General features: G+C 36.9%; 1 protein-coding gene across 5 annotated transcripts in view; it reads left to right on the top strand.

The window, feature by feature from the left end:
- LOC105032498 (CSC1-like protein At4g02900) overlaps nucleotides 1–17,700 on the top strand; it is a 120,055-nt gene that overhangs the window by 58,462 nt on the left and 43,893 nt on the right. The window lies entirely within an intron of this gene.

Here is a 17,700-nt window from a genome sequence, read left to right as displayed (position 1 = left end):
ATGTAAAAATCTCCGAAATCAGTGATTTTTAGTGGGTGGTGCGGTCTCACCGACTGGCTCACCACCTCACCTAACAGTTATTGGTGATGGGTCAACCGATGAGTGGACAACTCTTGTCCAATGATTCTCTAATCATGGTGCACCCAAAATTTGGTCTCTAATTCATGAAGCTCACCGTGTCCAGGATATTGCTCCAATTCTTAGTTAAGTCAAACCCACCATTTGCACGAACTAGATTCCTGATTGGGTCCCTCACCGTATCCGGAATATTGAGCCCAACCCATCCTCTAATCCATAGCATCCAATGCCTAATGGACATGGTTGCATCTTCCCGGTGCAACTGAGCCACCGTAACCAGTCGAGAACAATCAACCCCGGGAAGGACCCGCACATCTACAATGGTGGAAGACCTAGACTTAATATTTTCTTAGGAAGATTTATTTAGATCTCATTAAACTTGACTTGACATAGTCATAACAATTATGACTAACCTAGTGGTATGGGTTAGCTCGAATTATTAGCCACCTCTAATCAGAACTGAGTCGACACTTATGACCAGGTAAGTGAGACCGGTGGGAGGGATATGCCATTAACTCGACAAGAATGCATTCAAGTCGAGTAGCTCCCAATTAAAAATCAGTCGGTCGCATCTGCCCAACTTACCTTAGACATCAAATTGTCGAACCAGAACTAATTGGATTAGCCTACAATCCAGGCTCTAACCACTGAGCCAAATTAGGTCTTAACTTGATCGAGTCACATCTAAATGTGATTCGACCTTGACCTAGACTTAATCCTATTAGGCTGGTCAATTATTAGCTTTCATGATCCCACCTAACCAACTCTTAATTCGGTTTGATCAACCGCTAGACCTAATTGAGCTATCCAAGTCCGAACCCAATTTTATGAAAATATCTTAGATCTGAAATTCTCAATTTTAGACCTAACTTAATTTCATAAGCTTAATTCATTAATTAAGTTTGGGTTCATAAACAAAGCACGTAAAATAAATCCTAGGGTTTCAGGATCTAGGGTTTTGCAGAAAAGTAAATTTTGATTTCTGATTAAGGATGAACGTGCGGCACCCTTACACGTCATATGAACACCCCATTGAATGGGAAGAGAGGGTCTTAAAATCCTACTTTGTTCTTATGATCGGATGGCCATGAGGAACACCTTAATCAGAAATATAAATTTAACTACAAAACTAATTAGATCTAAATTAACATATCACATATACAATTTAAGATCTAACTAATACATGCTTTGCATACATCTCATGTATCAAAAATCAATCTAATTAACATGCTTTCAGATCTGATACATCACATGTAATATCTGAAAAATAAGATTTAAATTGAACTATTCAAAATTAAATTTATTCTAGACAAGTTACTAGAACAATTCTACAACTAGTCTAGGCATGCTGCAGATCAATTTTATGAAATAATTAAAATTTTATTTTCTATTTTTTGATCTGATTATAATAATTATAACATCAGAAAAACAGAGAATAAATTATATTTAATTCATATTTTAATCTCATTAAAATATAAAACTTAAGACTATTCATGGATTCAACTAATCCTAGTCTAGTCATGCATCTTATGCATGTTAGATCTTCTTAGATTTAATTTTAAATATTTTGATTTCAGATCCTATCATATCTGATGTGACATCTGAAATCTTTTAATATCAGATAAATTAAAATTAAAATCTGATCTAAAATAGATCTGAAATAGAGCCAACAACCTGGCTCTGATACCACTTGGGGGAGAAATATTTTCTCCGCGTAGGATCTTCCAGATTTCATCAAATCTGGGGTAGAATAATTTTAAAAAAATTATCCTACATATTTCAGATCTAATTCTCTAAATCTAATTTTATTATCTGATATTTAAAATTTAAAATTAAATCTAAATCTATGATGAAAGAAGAAGTATCTCAAGGGTAATCTGATTACCCTGCAGATGATCTCAGCACAGCCCGAGGTTCTAATGTAGCCACACAAGCGCCTGGCCTCTACCGGTATCCACTCAGGCAGGATTTGGAATGTATTCTCCTCGCAAATCTATGCTCCAAAAATCAGATCTTTATCTGATTTGAAAGTGCTTCAGAACTCCTTCTGAAGTTGGAGCAGTAGCCTGTCGAAGATGTCCTGCAGCCTTCTATTCCAGGCATCACCACGCCTTGGATCTTTGCCAGATGGACGTCCAACTCTTTGGACGTGAAGAGGGGAGGAAGGAGATCAAGGAGGATGTGGAGAAGAGGGGAGGGGGCGGCAGGTATTGGGTTTTGTGCATAAAACAATTTCTTCCACGAAACCCTAGGCGCAGCAGGGTTTATATAGACCCTGTATGCTGCGCAGTGCCACATCATTCAACCAATCAGAAAATTTTAATAAATTCTGAAAAAATTTTGATTGGTGGAGTGATGTCATTTGATCACATCAGATAAAAACTCCACCCTCTCTCCTAAGTTGGCACCAACATTGGATAAAGCTCAATCAAGGTGGCGCCAAAAAGTCCATATTTATCAGGACTCTTTGGTTCTTATCCATTTGGGGTGTCCACTTTAATCCAATTGGGCTCATACCATAATCTGATTATGGCACCCAATTCAATTGGATTTTAGCATGTGGACACTCCACAAAAATCCTCCAATGAGCCCTCTTCAGTTTAAGATCCATATGTCAACTTTTGACAGATGTCCTAAAATGAAATTGGCAGGTGCTAGAAAATAGCAGGTGTTGTCTTAAATTCATCTCATGAATTAAGACAAGTATTTTCTGAGCAGGAAAAGCTTCATTTAGACTGAGAGAAACCTTCCTAAGGTTCTCTGGATGAGTCAAATCATATTTGGCTCAGTAGATACAGAAAAGATTACACGAAGAGAAAGTTAGGCTCAATCGTGTGCTAGCACGATTTCTTTGAACCTAATTGGATCTAATCCAAATCAATTGAGTTAGCCCAATTGATGACATCCAGACCCTAACCTTTATTTGTGTGACCCAGTTAGGTTCAATTTCGTATGATAATCAGACATGTCGTAATCTCATCATCGACATCATCGAAACTCCTTTCGATGGATCAGAACTCTTCTGATTCAGACAATTAGAATGATCGATCATCAATATCATTCTAATTGCTCCCAAAATCCACCAGTGACACCTAGCAGTATGTGGTGGCAACCCATTAGAACTGAAGACAAACCTCTCGGTACAGTTACCTGTGTGATTGAGTTCCTCTATCATGAGTCCCGACTGAATTAGGGTTAAGGTGAATTTGTCAAACCCAACATCAGTCATATGAATCAATCGATCGATCCGAGTCCGATGTGAAACCTTAATGGAAAACTCTTTTCTATTATTTCACTCTGCCATGGCCATGGGCTTAAGGACTCGATCTTTCGATCATCATAGGACTACTCTCATCTACCGTGGTTGATAGATCCCATCTTGGTACGATCTAGTTCCTACAATGAATATGCCACAGCCAACATACACCTCAGGGTTCCGAATGGCTAGGAGATCGAGTTATGGTGTAGTCAAACTATAACACACTCAAGGTGAACTGTTGATGCACGTCAGGTCAAAGAACTAGATACTCAACTGCAGCATCGAGCTAGTCATCGACGAGAAGGTAGACTTATGACTGCTAGAAGTGGTCACGCTCAGTACTCTCGTTCTCAACGAATACCTGTACTCTCACTCCGGTGTCTCCACACCGTAGACTCAAAACACATCTACCCTAAGGAAGCGATCGTACACCAACCTTCCAGATCGATCACCATCCTCGTGATGATCCTATGGTCAGGAGCTGTTTATGAGTTAGTTATGTAAATTCATGCCTTAAATTTTCAACTCTTGAAAATATGAATTTACATTCCTACTAACTCAAAGAATGTATGACAGACACAATGTACACAATGTGATAGAAGAATAACCCTTTTATTCATTTATAGTCAAAATTATAAATTTGCCCTTGGATTTGTACAGGAATGTGTCAGCCGATCTGGCATCTAGGGCACACATCTAACAAATATATGATAGGACATTTAAATTGAGAATTTACTTTGTTGATGGTGATCTACACAAGTTAAAACATGTATGATTGCAAATCAATAGATTTTGATATCAATATCATAGTGAAACATGGTCTCATATTAGTAGAACCATTCATTTTTATACTTGTTTGATGCTTCCAAGGAAGGCCATGCCATCCGGAACCACCTGATTCAGGGCATTGTGAACCATATCAGGGTGGATCGGCACAGTTTCGCCCCTCGGTTTGAGAAATCTGATGAGAGATGGAGAGAAAGAGAATGAGAGAGAGGAAAAGAGAGAGGGAGAGAGAAAAGGAGAGGGAGGGAGAGGTGGGGCAGAGAGAGGCCTAGAGAGACATAGGGAGGGCTGGAAACCAAGGAAATTAGGAATGGCTTTCCCATCATAGGGAATTGTCCAGAATGATTGATTTTGATTCCTTTAATTGGATAAGTCTAGATAATCTCAAAAGAATAAAGTAGACTTGGCAGCATATAATATAGTATATTAAGATATTATTAACATTTCTAATACTAACTAAAAGTATTGCTATTTTTAGTCATAATCTAATATAATATTAATACCATATAGTATTGTGATAATGACCATCAAAAATTCAAAATAATATAATATAATATCATATATATAAATATATAATACAATATGGTCTGTAACATTTTTAACTATATAATTAGAATGATATAATCTAATTAATAGTATTAATAACATTAGTGCTAATAAATATTATATTACAATACTAATATTTGTATATATAAGAACCTAACATGTATATTATCCTCTTTTTTCAGATTTAAGATGTTGTCTTATTTATCAAGAAATGGAACCAAGAACCAACTAGTAGATGCTATTCTAGAGCACTGGTCATGCTCCACAAATCGAATGCCTTGGGAAGATGATAATTCATTTTAAAAATCAAAAAGTCAAATGAATCATAGAATCTAGACTTTTTACATGGTTTTTTTAACTATGTGAATGATATGATCAAGTTGGATCTTATGATTGAAGGGTTTGGGGAATCTATATTATGAACCTAGAACTTATGGTACTAATTGATCTTGATGCAAGGATATTTAGGGTCACTTTGATATAAACTATAAATTCTGGATAGTGGATTTTAAGATTTTCATAGTAGTGCATTTCAGAGATATTTTCAAAGTGCATTTTACTTTGTGCAAAAGGGTGGGTGACCGCACCCAATATTATGGTAATATATGTTGGGTTTCGGTGGTGCAGCAGAAGGCTCAAGTGTTTAAAATTTTTCATTCAAACACCTAGGTGCACCGAAACTCTAGAACCCAGGAATCCTTGACAATAACAATCAAAGCATAGATCTATAAGAAGTATTAGGAAGCATACTTTTTAAATTCTGATTTAATGAAGAATTACTTCCACAAAGCACACAAGTGCTTGCCTTCCAATAGTGATCTATACAGGAATCGATCCAAGGATAGCACTTCTTTTTGAACCTTGCTTCAAAAGTTCTAACCTCTGAAACTCGAATAGCCTCACACCGGTCAGATTCCTTCAAGAACCTGACTTCACTTTTTCGAAGACTCTCTTTTGAACTTCTAAACCTCTCCTTTAGAACCTTCTTTACCCTTGTCTGGACTAGAATAAGGCTTTTCTCAAATTTAAAAAGCATTATCCTAAGACTAGGGAGAAAGGAAAGTCTTGTCTTAGACTAGGAGGGGACTCGGGAAGAGATTTTGGAATGGATTGGAATGAATCTGAAACCTAGTGCCGTGGATCATTTATAGGAGAGATAAGGGTGCGTGGGGAAGAGTCGCATCTCTTCCTCGTGCCCCTCTGTTTGGTTGCACGTCAGAATGGGAGAGCCTTAAAACCAAGGATCGCTGTATCGATACTCGTACTGGCATTGGATCGGTACGGTATGGTTTTGGTATCGTACCATGCCGACACACGGTACGCTCCAACATATCAATTCAGTATCGATACAAAATTTTTTTGCTGTTTTGTTTCATTTTTTTTAGATCTTCAAGTTGTTAATTCATAATTATAACCCCAAAATTATATTATATTGCATATTATTGACATATTTGGGTTCAATTTTTAAGTTCGGTAGCGGTACAGAAAATCTTGATCCAAAATTTCAAATATATATTTATTTACATTATATTACAATTCTATCATCCTAAAATTAAAAAAAAATATATAAATATGCATTAAAATGTATCTAAATTTTTAAAGTACAAAGCACAAAGAATGATATACTAATCTCAAAATCTGCTCCACATCTAATTTCTCGTCGAGTGTCTGTGACGCTCGTAGATATTTGGATCATTGATATAGTTTGGAGGAACATCAGTCTATCCCCCAAACCAAGAAGCACTGTACTTTTGAATATTCATCTCATAAGGTATTCTCTTTAGATTATAAGATATCTCAGATTCCTCATGCAAACTCTGACTCTGAGAAGTATTCTCGGGATGATGGTATGACTGTGGCGGAGTCCATCTAAATATGTCGGTAGCAAAATCTGATCCATAAGATGCTCTAGGCTGCATAGAATAATAACCACTGGAAGATGATTCCTTGGATGCACCATATCCATATAGATCATAAGGTGGCTGCGGATAATAGGATCCATAATGCGAAGATGATCCAAATACATCCATGAATCCTACTCCACGTGCAAGATTGTTTGCAGCTACATTGTGTGCTGGACGACCTTTAAGAGCCCGTCGTCTATATGAAATTGGCTCTCCACGATCTCTACCGACTCGTCCACAATGATCCTTATCTTATGTGGCAGTGTAAACTGGGACTCATTGGTGAATCGAATATCACCCTGTGGCTGTGTCTTATAAGCAATGATCTTCTGTCCTTCAATTTCTCTCTGGTTATCAGATCCATGACTACTACTATTAGTACCATCATCACTCTCTCTGATCTCCGAATCTGAGTCAGATAGCTTCTGTACTCTCGAAAGGTATACGTACAACTGTCTTTTTTTTTATCCCCTTATGCCCCTCTGTGATTGAGTTTTCTGTGATTGGGAGGATGGATGTCTTGTTGCCGACCAATCTCGTCTAAATATTTCTCGCTCAAACTTCTGTGAGGATGTATCGAATATTGAGTCATGTGATGAATGAGTCCTCTGTATCTCCTCAGGCTATGATTGATCAGCTAGAATCTTATGTGGAATATGTTTTTCTATTCATATCCCTGGATCCACCCTGATATCCTTAGCTACCATACTGGTTGGTCATGGAAGGGACTCCGGCTCATCAAGCTCTGGCTCCTGTTGCTAATCTGCAAGCCATCTGATGATCGGATTGTCATCCTCGTCAGCATAATCATCTAAGTCAGATCAGTATACTTTAGTTGTACTTTCTTCTGAATGTATTTTAGCCTCGACTTTAGATTATAGTGAACATATATAAGATCATTGAGGCACTTTTGTGTCAGACGATTTTTCCATTTGCTGTGGATAAGGACGAAAGTCGACCAATTGCGCTCACAGCCACTAACAGAGATCGTTTGAGAAAGAATATAGACAGCCACATCTCTCAAATATTTTACGGACAATCCAAAATGAATCCACCATTCAGCTGTTAAAGCAAATTACATATCAAATTTTATGATATTATTGGGCATATGATGTCAATCTATGTTGCTCATTATTGATATGTAATTTATTTGGATCCATCTTCTGTTTACTTACGACAGCTGATGGGATTTCAAAGCTGTTTGATCCCTTTCTAAACTGTTTCATCTGTAAATAATATATTTATTAAATTTATAAATATATCATTGAGTATAGTCGAATTCAGTTGAATAATCACATCTGTTTTAAACTAGCATACCTCTTGCAAATATAATGATGCGATTTCTGGATTAGGCATCATCTTATATATCACATTACGAAGAGCAGTAAGAAGCTTGTTATCCATATCTATCCCAGAAATGGTATATTGGAATCTCGGATTCAAATAATAAGCTGCAGATAAATTTCATAATTGATTAAGTCCACTTTAACAAGTATAAGAAAAAAAATATTTTAAAGTATTCTTGAATCTGTGCTTACCAGCTAGATGCAAATCTCTACCCATCTGATTGTCCCAACGACACTCAATGATGTTAATGAATTTCTGAGCATGCTTCGGATCATTGTCACTAATTTATTTTTTTGCCCTCTCCATCATATAATATAAGAAGCCTATTTGGAGGTATTTTTCATTATCCACGGTGCGAAGCACCTCGTATAATGACTTAATAGTCTTCACTATCTTCTTAGCCCACTGCCAGAATGACTGACTCGTCATCAATTTCTTCACATGACTTCCATCAGTGCTGGCCCTTGCATATCTGCTCTCCTGCCACTCGGCACTGACAAACATCTGACGAAGGTTGTTTTTTTCTGAAGAAGACTATCAAGTACTATGTAGTTGGTAGCAAATCGTATGACACCCGATCTCAAGATCTTCCCTCCAATATACGTTCGCATCAATGAAAGGACCCATGTATGATTGTAGATGAATCTAGTAATAGTCTGGGCAATCTCCACTACCTGCTGTATCTTACAGTCTTCCCAATATCCATCAATATAAGATCAATGCAATGTGCAGCACATGGGGTCCAGTATATCTGCGGTTGCCGCTCCATCAGCAACTCTCCGGCAGTCTTATATTGTGATCCATTATCTGTGATGACTTGCACGATATACTGCTCACCCACTGAATCATCACCTCCTCCATTAGACTAAGGATACATGCGGCATCGTGCATCTTATTTGAAGCATCAATTGATTTGTGAAAAAATATTTTTCCATCATAGTATGTCAAAAAATTAATGATGCTCTATCTAATAGGACCGATCCAACCATCACACATCACTGTCAATCCGTATGTAGGTAATTTATTCTTGGAAGAAGCAATCCATCTCTGTAGATCCTTTTTGTTGCTGTCAAGAAGCTGACCATAGATGTCCTTAGGTCCTGACAGATCTACATCCTGGCCGGTAGCCTTTATGGTTGAAATGATAGATCGATGGTAAGGATTGCCTGTTGCATTTGCTGGAATATGGCTGAAATGAAACTATGATCCAATAACTCACCACATATCCTTATTTTTATCTTTTTTCACTATAGTGTCAATCCTTTGCTGCTTTGAATCCTTGTTGGAAAAAGCATGTGGATCCAAATCATGGATGGTTGCTCCTGCTGGAATATCTCTGAAAGATCTCTTACTGCCAAAAGCTCCCAACAAAGATGAAATACTGTATTTGCTCCCTCTACCGGCTCTCTGAATGAGGTAGTCCTGAACTCGGATTCTCCCCTATTGGTCGCTGATCCAGACACCGATTCATAGCATGATGGTCCAAATCACTCTTTATATCTGGCCATCTCCTCCTGTCGATATTGATCATCCAAGCTCGTCTGAATAGCAGTTTCAATCTGTGCCTTCTCATCATCTGGGGTGGAAGCCTTCTCTGACTCTCTAGAGTGATAGGAAGGTGGCTCTGTAGCTCGATGGTCCACCTCCGTCCTCTGTCCTTCGCTATTTTTGAATCAGCAAAGTACTTCTTCATCAACTGTCGGTTCTCTTGTGGGTATTTCCGATACATGGACACATCAGGATAACCATTAGTCAGGTGCTGCTTCAATCTAGTCACCCCTCGAACTCTGTATTGTACCTTTTGCATTTCTAATGATGCCGAGTCGAGAATATCTCGTCATGATCCCAACCAATGTTACACTCTGAATTTTTCTTCTTACTCATTTCTGCAAGTATAACAAAACACGATTGTTTAATAATTATTAAAAAAATATTATATATAAATTCAAAAAAAATTTAATAATAATTTTAAAACTCATAATTTAAAAAAAAATATTATATGCTTCAAATAATATTTTTGAATTAGCTAAAATATAGTTACTAATTTTATATATTTTTTATTTGATTATATTTTTTATTATTTAAATAATTATAAAAATATTTTTTAATTTCAAAAAAATTTGAGGTTAGATTCAAGTAGCTTGAATCATTCTAAACATGATTTTGAATCTCTGATTTTATATTTTTTGAATTTATTTTTTAATAATTTTTTTATAAATAAATTATATATTTATAAAATATAATTAATGAAAATCAATGATTTTAGTGTCATCATGTATATTTTTCAAAGATCTATCACATATGATCAAATCATACCAAATTCACAAAATTTTGGCATGATTTTTCTTTATTTTCTTCGTCGTTCTTATCTTTTTTTAGCCACAAAAACATAAAAATAAAATATTTATTAAAAAAATAATATATTATCTTACTCCCGATCGAAAATCATCATCTCTTCGAAGAAGTGCTGCAATTTGATGGAATTTTTTCTCTTTTTTCTAATTTTTTTGAAAGCTTTCGATCGATACGAAAGCTTGAGAGCACCTCTCGGCTTTCAATGAGAAAAGGAAGCCTGGCTGCCACTAATTGACAGTCCAGGTTCCACCATAGCACCCCCACCCCCCCACCCTCCATGTGCTCTGTCGGTACGGTTCGATTCAATGTCGATCCGTGCCGAACCGAGCCATACTGTTTGATTTTGGGTGGTATGGCTGCAAATCATGCCGAACCACCTGATTCGGTGCGGTTCGGAGGATTTTCCCAAAAAAAAGCCCAAACCAGATCGGCTGGCCATCGGTCTGATTCGGTATGTCCTATACTGGGTGGTTCGGCCTGGTATGGCATTCCATGCTTCAAACAGAAAGACTCTTCTCTGAAGCAACGTGACCCTTCTCCCTTCACCGTGCGCACGCACAAACAAGGGGCATTTCTGACATTCATTCCTTTCTTAGAAAATTCTGAAAAAATACCAGATATGTTCTCCTCTGAGTTTGAATTCAGATAGGAGTCTTATCAGCAAGGGATGCCTCCTTCTGCCCCATGGCAAAAGGACTCTTCATGCAAAAATTTGCGTGACTTCTCTTCCTCATGCGCGTAGAGATCAAGAGGTGTTTTAGGCATCCTTTCCATTTCAGATAATTCTGAAAACATACCACGTTTATCCTTATTTGAATAAGGATTCAAATGGCAGGTATATCAGATATGGATTGCCACCTTCTGCCCCATAGCAGGACTCTTCATGTGATGAGTCGCGTGATTTCATTCCTCGTGCGCGTGCAGCCTTTATTCCAAAAATTCTCCATGCCAAAATAAGTCCAGAAAAAATCCATCTCAACCTTTGAGATGTGTGTCAAAGAGTGGAGGGTTATATGGGCTGCCATATGGGTCTTAATACCAAAGTAGAAGGACTCTTTCTTTCTCCTCATGCCAAAGCATGTGCTCCCAACAATCCTTGTGCGCCAAGAGTCCTACCTGGTTAGGACTCTTGGTTTTGGCACCCCACAAAGCTGTATGGCACCATCCAATGGCTACCACACCCAGATTCAAACCCAAATTAGCCCATGGCTCAATTTGGTTTGATCTAGAAGCAAGATTCGAATCGAATCAAATCTGATTCAAGGAGCTAAGGTTTCAACACATGCTAGCATGCTTACCGAAAATCCGATTGATTCCAAAATTCTAATCAACCATATCAAGTGGATTCTTAGTCAATTTCCTTATGTGTGTGACTCGTTGGGTTTCACATTTAGCCAGTGATAGATCCAGATGTAAGTTGATCTAATTTGATCAGAATCCTTCTAATCGATTAAGGTCCAAACCGTGCTAATCCGAGTTCAGTAATTAGAACTCTTTCTAATTGACGATCGAATTAAACTCTTTAATTTGATCAAACTTACAAGTCAATATTGACGTCTAGCAACATATTATGACTATCTAGAAGATGTGAAATTTGGTGGACATATCAAAGATACCCTTCAGTGGCAAGTTATTGTGCAATTCAATCCTTCGATCATCCCGTATCCTGAATATGTTCATGAGTATGGAATTACGTCAAACTCAAACATATATTCACATCAATTCTCTATCAATCAGAGATGACTCCAATAATGAAGCATTAGAATTTTTTTTTAATCTTCATTCTGTTTTAACCAAAGACTTTCTAGGTCATTTAGAGATGAGAATGCATAGCATGCCATCTCCTCTTACTAGGAGTGATCGATTCCTTATTGATCGACTCACAACCTTCATACACACTCCACCATATCCAGAATATCTTGTATATGTCTTAATGTCATATTTGGATATGAATCAAAATATGGATTCATGTGTACAAAATTCTATGATGGTCTCAGGTCTAAGGATCACTTGCACAAGGGTTAGGTGGATGCAAGGACGGTTCTAAAGCATAAAAGAAACAATTATTAATGAATTTACAGGTTAAGGGGATTGAGATCTTAATTCAATTAGGTTATCAAGCCATAAGAACAGAAGATATATTTGAAAAGGAAAAACAGAGATCCATTTGCAGGAATCCATAATTCATAACAAAGTACCAAAAATCAAACAAAACATAACTAGACGAAATAGTGCAAAGTTTTGAAGGCACTTGTGAAACGAACGATAATGAGTCACAACAGTTGCCAATCTAATTGAAATAGATAAAAGTTATTTATGGATCATCACCAAAAATTTACGAAAAATTGAATGAAGTTTTATGGAACAATCTCATGAATATTGAAAAATATATCCAAGGTTTATGATGGAAAGGAACCAAATCAAGTATCGAAAAGAAATAAAATAAACTCAGATGAAATGCAATATATTTAGTGCTGAATCTCCATGAAAGTCAATGGGTGTATGTGAAATGGGAGATTTCAGACCACTCTTTCAAGCAAGAAAGGCACTACTAAAATTGACTTTTGTGTTGGTGGGGAGAGGGAGAAGGGGGGCCGAGAGAGAGAGAGATGGAGGAAGGCACAGATAGAGAGGGAGAGAGATGGTGACTAGCGATGGCCAGAATAGGAGTGAGGGAGGGGACAGAGGACTTTGTAAGCCCTTGCTCCTCTGTGCATCGGAACAAGGGTAGAGCCCTTGTTTTGAAATGAAATAGGGGCTTTCACCCACATATATATTTTTGATTTTTTTTGAAGTGAAGCCAGCAACCATTATTGACTTTGCTTAAAGATTTTAAAAAAGAAAAATAATAAATGAAGTTGGTAGTGGCTATGGGCTTTACTTAAAAAATTCAATAATATATAAAAAAGGGGTGGAAGTCCATGTTCTAATGCATGAGGAGAGAGCAAGGTTCGCTGAATCGGTACCATATTGATATCAGTTGGTGACCGATTCAGGGTTTTTAATCTCTTTGCATTTTTTTTATTTTTTTTGATTTTTAAGATATCTAATCAAATTTTCAGGATTTTTGGAAAGATTTTAAGCCCAAATAGATGCTTGTTGATGTAATTTAATGTTTGTATCGCTCTGGTACACCCTTAATCATGTGTAATATGGATTTGAATCTCACATGATGTTATATCAGAGGACAACATTACAAGTTTCAATATATAGCCTAGGGATAGCCTTATAAGGACTAAATATTATTGAACCCTAAAATGCTCAAATCACTTAAAAAATATAAAAAATAAATAGTCAATACATATTGAGATTTAGAATCTCATCAAGCGTCGATATTGTTTATAAATATTCGGATCGTTTACATATTCAAGAGGAACATCTAGCCATCTTTCTAATCAAGTAGCACTGTAATCTTCTGCACTTATCTGAGAGGTATCCTTGGACTGATAGTACGACTATGGAAGGGCCCATCCGAATACGGCAGCAAAATCCGATTTGTAAGATGCTCTGGGCTATGTGGGATAGTTGGCGTTAGAAGATGATGCCTCGGATGCACCATACCTATATCCGTATGAATCATAAGCTGTCTGTGGCTATAGGTAAGAGGATCTGAAATACAATAATGAACCTGATACATCCATGGATCTTACTCTACATGCAAGATCATTTGCAACTGCACTGAACAACCTCGAGGAACCCATGGTTTGTATGTAATTGTATGCTTACCGGCTCTACCAGGTCGTACACCATCGTCTCTATCCTATATGGCATGTGTAAACTGGGATTGACCAATGAATGGAGAACCACCTTGCAACTGCATCTCATAAACACTAGTCTCTTATCTTTCATTCCCTTCCTGACCACTAGATCCATAACCATCAGAAGAACCAAGGTTTTAAATACTGATACCGAACCTTGTGTCGGTTGTCGGTTGGTACGATACAGTATCGTACCATAGTGTACTGTACCGACCTATATTGACACTAAAAAAATCAAAAAAAAAATCCCATCCAATGGTAAAAAAAATCAAGCCATACCGTACCGAACGGATGCCGTACCGGACCAAACCATGCAGTATCAGGCGGTTTGGGCCGATATCGTACTAAACTGATCGGTTCAGTTTGGTTTAAGTCATTTTTCAAAAAATCGATTTGAACCAAATCAATTTTTCGTCGGTATGGTACGATACGGGATGTATCGATCGGTTCAGATCGGTATGGAATATCATGAGAAGAACTATTATCACCATCTATTTGATCTCTGAATCTTAGTGAACTAAATTAACTAACTGCTCCACCTCTTGGGACTACAACTGTCTTTTCTTTTTCTGTCTCTATGCTAAGCAGTTGCCTACCCTCTCATTGTGCCTCGCTTTGCGTGCCCATGTTACATGGATGTTATGGTTGATCAACTGGCCCATTAAGCTCCAGCTCTTATTACTGGCCCAAAAGCCATCTGATCATCGGATCTTTATCATCATTAACAAGGCAATCTATAGTCGGTTTTGAGTACTTCATCTCACCTCCTGAATGTATTTGAGCCTCAATCTCAGATTGTAGAGAACATATATAAGGTCATTGAGGTATTTCTGTGTTAGATGATTTCTTTGCTTGCTGTGGATAAGGGCAAAGATCGACCAATTGCACTCACGGTCACTCGAGAAGACCATCTAGGAGAGGATTCGGATAGCAAATTACTTCAAATTTCTTACCACCAATCCAAAATGAACTCACCATTCGACTGCACAAAGCCTTAAGATTGAACAAAATTAAAAATAAGATTGTATCATATTAGACTTATTACTAGCTACCTAATGTCAAATAAGAGTTATCGTCGTTGATATATAATCTACTTGGATTCATCTTTTTTTTTTTTGTTGATGACTGTTGCACTAGCTCCAAAGGTTTCGGTGCCCACCTTAAATGTTTTCGTCTGTAAAAAATATGTTTGTTATAATATGTTATTTGTTGAAGACATAGCTAATTTAACAAAAACACTTAACCTAACTTCTTTCAGGCACATAGCTATAATTTCTAGATGGGTTCCATCTTGTACATAGGATGGTTAGAAGCTCCTTATCCATGCCTATCCCAAGTATGGACTACTAGAATCTCGGGTTTAGATAGTAAGTTGCAAAGAGATTTTAGAATTAGTTAAGTATATTGTACAAATAAAAAAGCAATCAAATTTTCAAAGTATTCTTGATTTGCTGCTTACTTGCTAGATGCAACCTATCTGATAGTCACACCGCCACTAAATGATTCAGATGTACTCATTGGCATGTTTCGGATTTGACACATTGATCTGATCCTTTGTCCTCTCCATCATGTAATATAAGAAGCCCATCTGAAGGTATCTTTCGCCGTCCATGGTTTGAACTCTGGAGCACCTTATATAAAGACTTGATAACCTTCGCTATCTTTTCAGTCCATTGGTAGAATGTCGGTCTCATCAGTAAGTTCTCCATGTTACTCCCCTCAATGCTTGTCCTGATATATCTACCTCTTGTCACTTGGGACTAACAAATTTCTGACGTAGATGTACTTTTTTTTGTCAACAAAGCTATCAAGTGCTATATGATTCATAGCGAACCATGTCATTTGGTCTTAATATCTCTTTCTATATACCTCCGTATCAATGATAGAACCTATGTGTGGTTGTAGATAAATCTAGTAATAGTCCGAGTCCATTGTCTTCTGCACCCTACTAAGCTTTCAAATATCCATCAATATAAAGTTGACATAATTTGTAGCAGATAGGATCCAAATATCGATAATCATTGCTCCATCAGGATCTCTGTTGCGACCTTATACTGTGGCCCATTGTCGGTGATAACGTGTATGGTATTTTTCTCTCCTACTTGATCAATCATCTCCTCCATTAATTTGATGATGTACATAATGTCGTGCACCTGATCTAAAACATCAATGGACTTCTGAAAAAATATTTTCTCATCATAATATGTCAGAAAGTTGATTATGCTCTGTCTGGTAGGACCAGTCCAATCATCACACATCACCATCAGTCCATACATCAGCTACTTGGTCTGATATGATGCAATCCATTTCTATAGCTCCTCATTATTATCAAGAAGCTCACCATAGATGTTCAATCCTAGAGGATCTATACTTAGATCGATAGCATGTATGGATGCAATGACACAATAATAATATATGCTGCCAACTGCATGCGCGATAGGATGTGGCTAAAGTGAAATCAGGATCCAATAGCTTGCCATATATCTTTCTTCTTGTCCTTCTTCAGCATACTGACAACTCTTCGTTGCTTGGAATCCTTGCTGGAGGTGTATGGATCCAAGTCATGGATGGTGTCTCTTAGTGGAATCTCTTTAGAGGATTTTTTCCTCCTGCTAAACGCTTCCAATAGAAGTGCAATACAGCTTATGTCTCTATTGACAAACTCTCTAATTAAGGAGGTCCTCCTAAACTCTAACTTTGTTGTAGTGCTCATAGAGTCTGACCTCGACTCATAAGTTGATTGTCCAAATGGAGCCCTATGCCTAACTATCTCCTCAAGTTGCCATTGATCATTCAAGCTTGCTAGAATGGTAGCTTGGATCTGTGCCTTCTCGTCTTTCGGGATAGATGCTTCTTCTGACTCCCTAGAGTGATAGAAAGGTGGCTCTATGGCTCAATGGTCCACTTCCGCCTGCTTCTTTGAAGTCCTCTCCTTCGTTGCTTTCAAATTAGTGAAGTGCTTCAGCAGTTAACAGACCTCTTGTAGGCATTGCTGGCATATAGCTATATTAAGATAACTGCAAGCCAAGTGCTTTTTAATCTAGTTATCCATCCTTTTTTGAACTCTGTGTTGCACTAGTTATATTTTCAATGATACTAACTTGAGAGCATTTGCCCATAGTCTCAACCAATATCATACTCTATGTCCTTTCTTGATGGATCCATTCCTGAAAATTGAATAAGTACATCAATTCAGTAAGTATGTAAAAATAGTAAAATTTCGTCATCCAAACTTTTTATATTTTTTGAATTAATTTTATATTTTTATTTTTAAATTAAAAATATTATAAAATTCAAAAATTAAGAAAAATTAATTTGACTTTAGATCCATGTAGAATCCTATCATGGATGCTAAATATATATTTTTCTAAGGCAGCTAGCATGCATAAAATGCTACTTATTTTTTAATTTCGTTCAAATTAGGCTAGGCCACTATGCGCATGATGCATCAAATTTTTTGATAAACAGAAACAAATTTATGGCTAAAGTAGCTTGCAAACTCTAAACAATACTTTAATTTTATAGTTAATTTTTGAATTTTATTTTTTAAATAATTTTTATTCCGAAAATATATTTTTTTAAAAATTATATGATGAATAAAAATTAATGATTTTAGTATCATTGTGTAGATTATGCTTAGATCTATAATATATAATAAAATCATACT

This window comes from Elaeis guineensis, chromosome 7 (genome assembly GCF_000442705.2).
Source record: "Elaeis guineensis isolate ETL-2024a chromosome 7, EG11, whole genome shotgun sequence".
NCBI classification, from domain to species: Eukaryota; Viridiplantae; Streptophyta; class Magnoliopsida; order Arecales; family Arecaceae; genus Elaeis; species Elaeis guineensis.
Note: the sequence above shows the minus strand (reverse complement) of the source record. Positions and strands in the feature narration are given on the sequence as shown.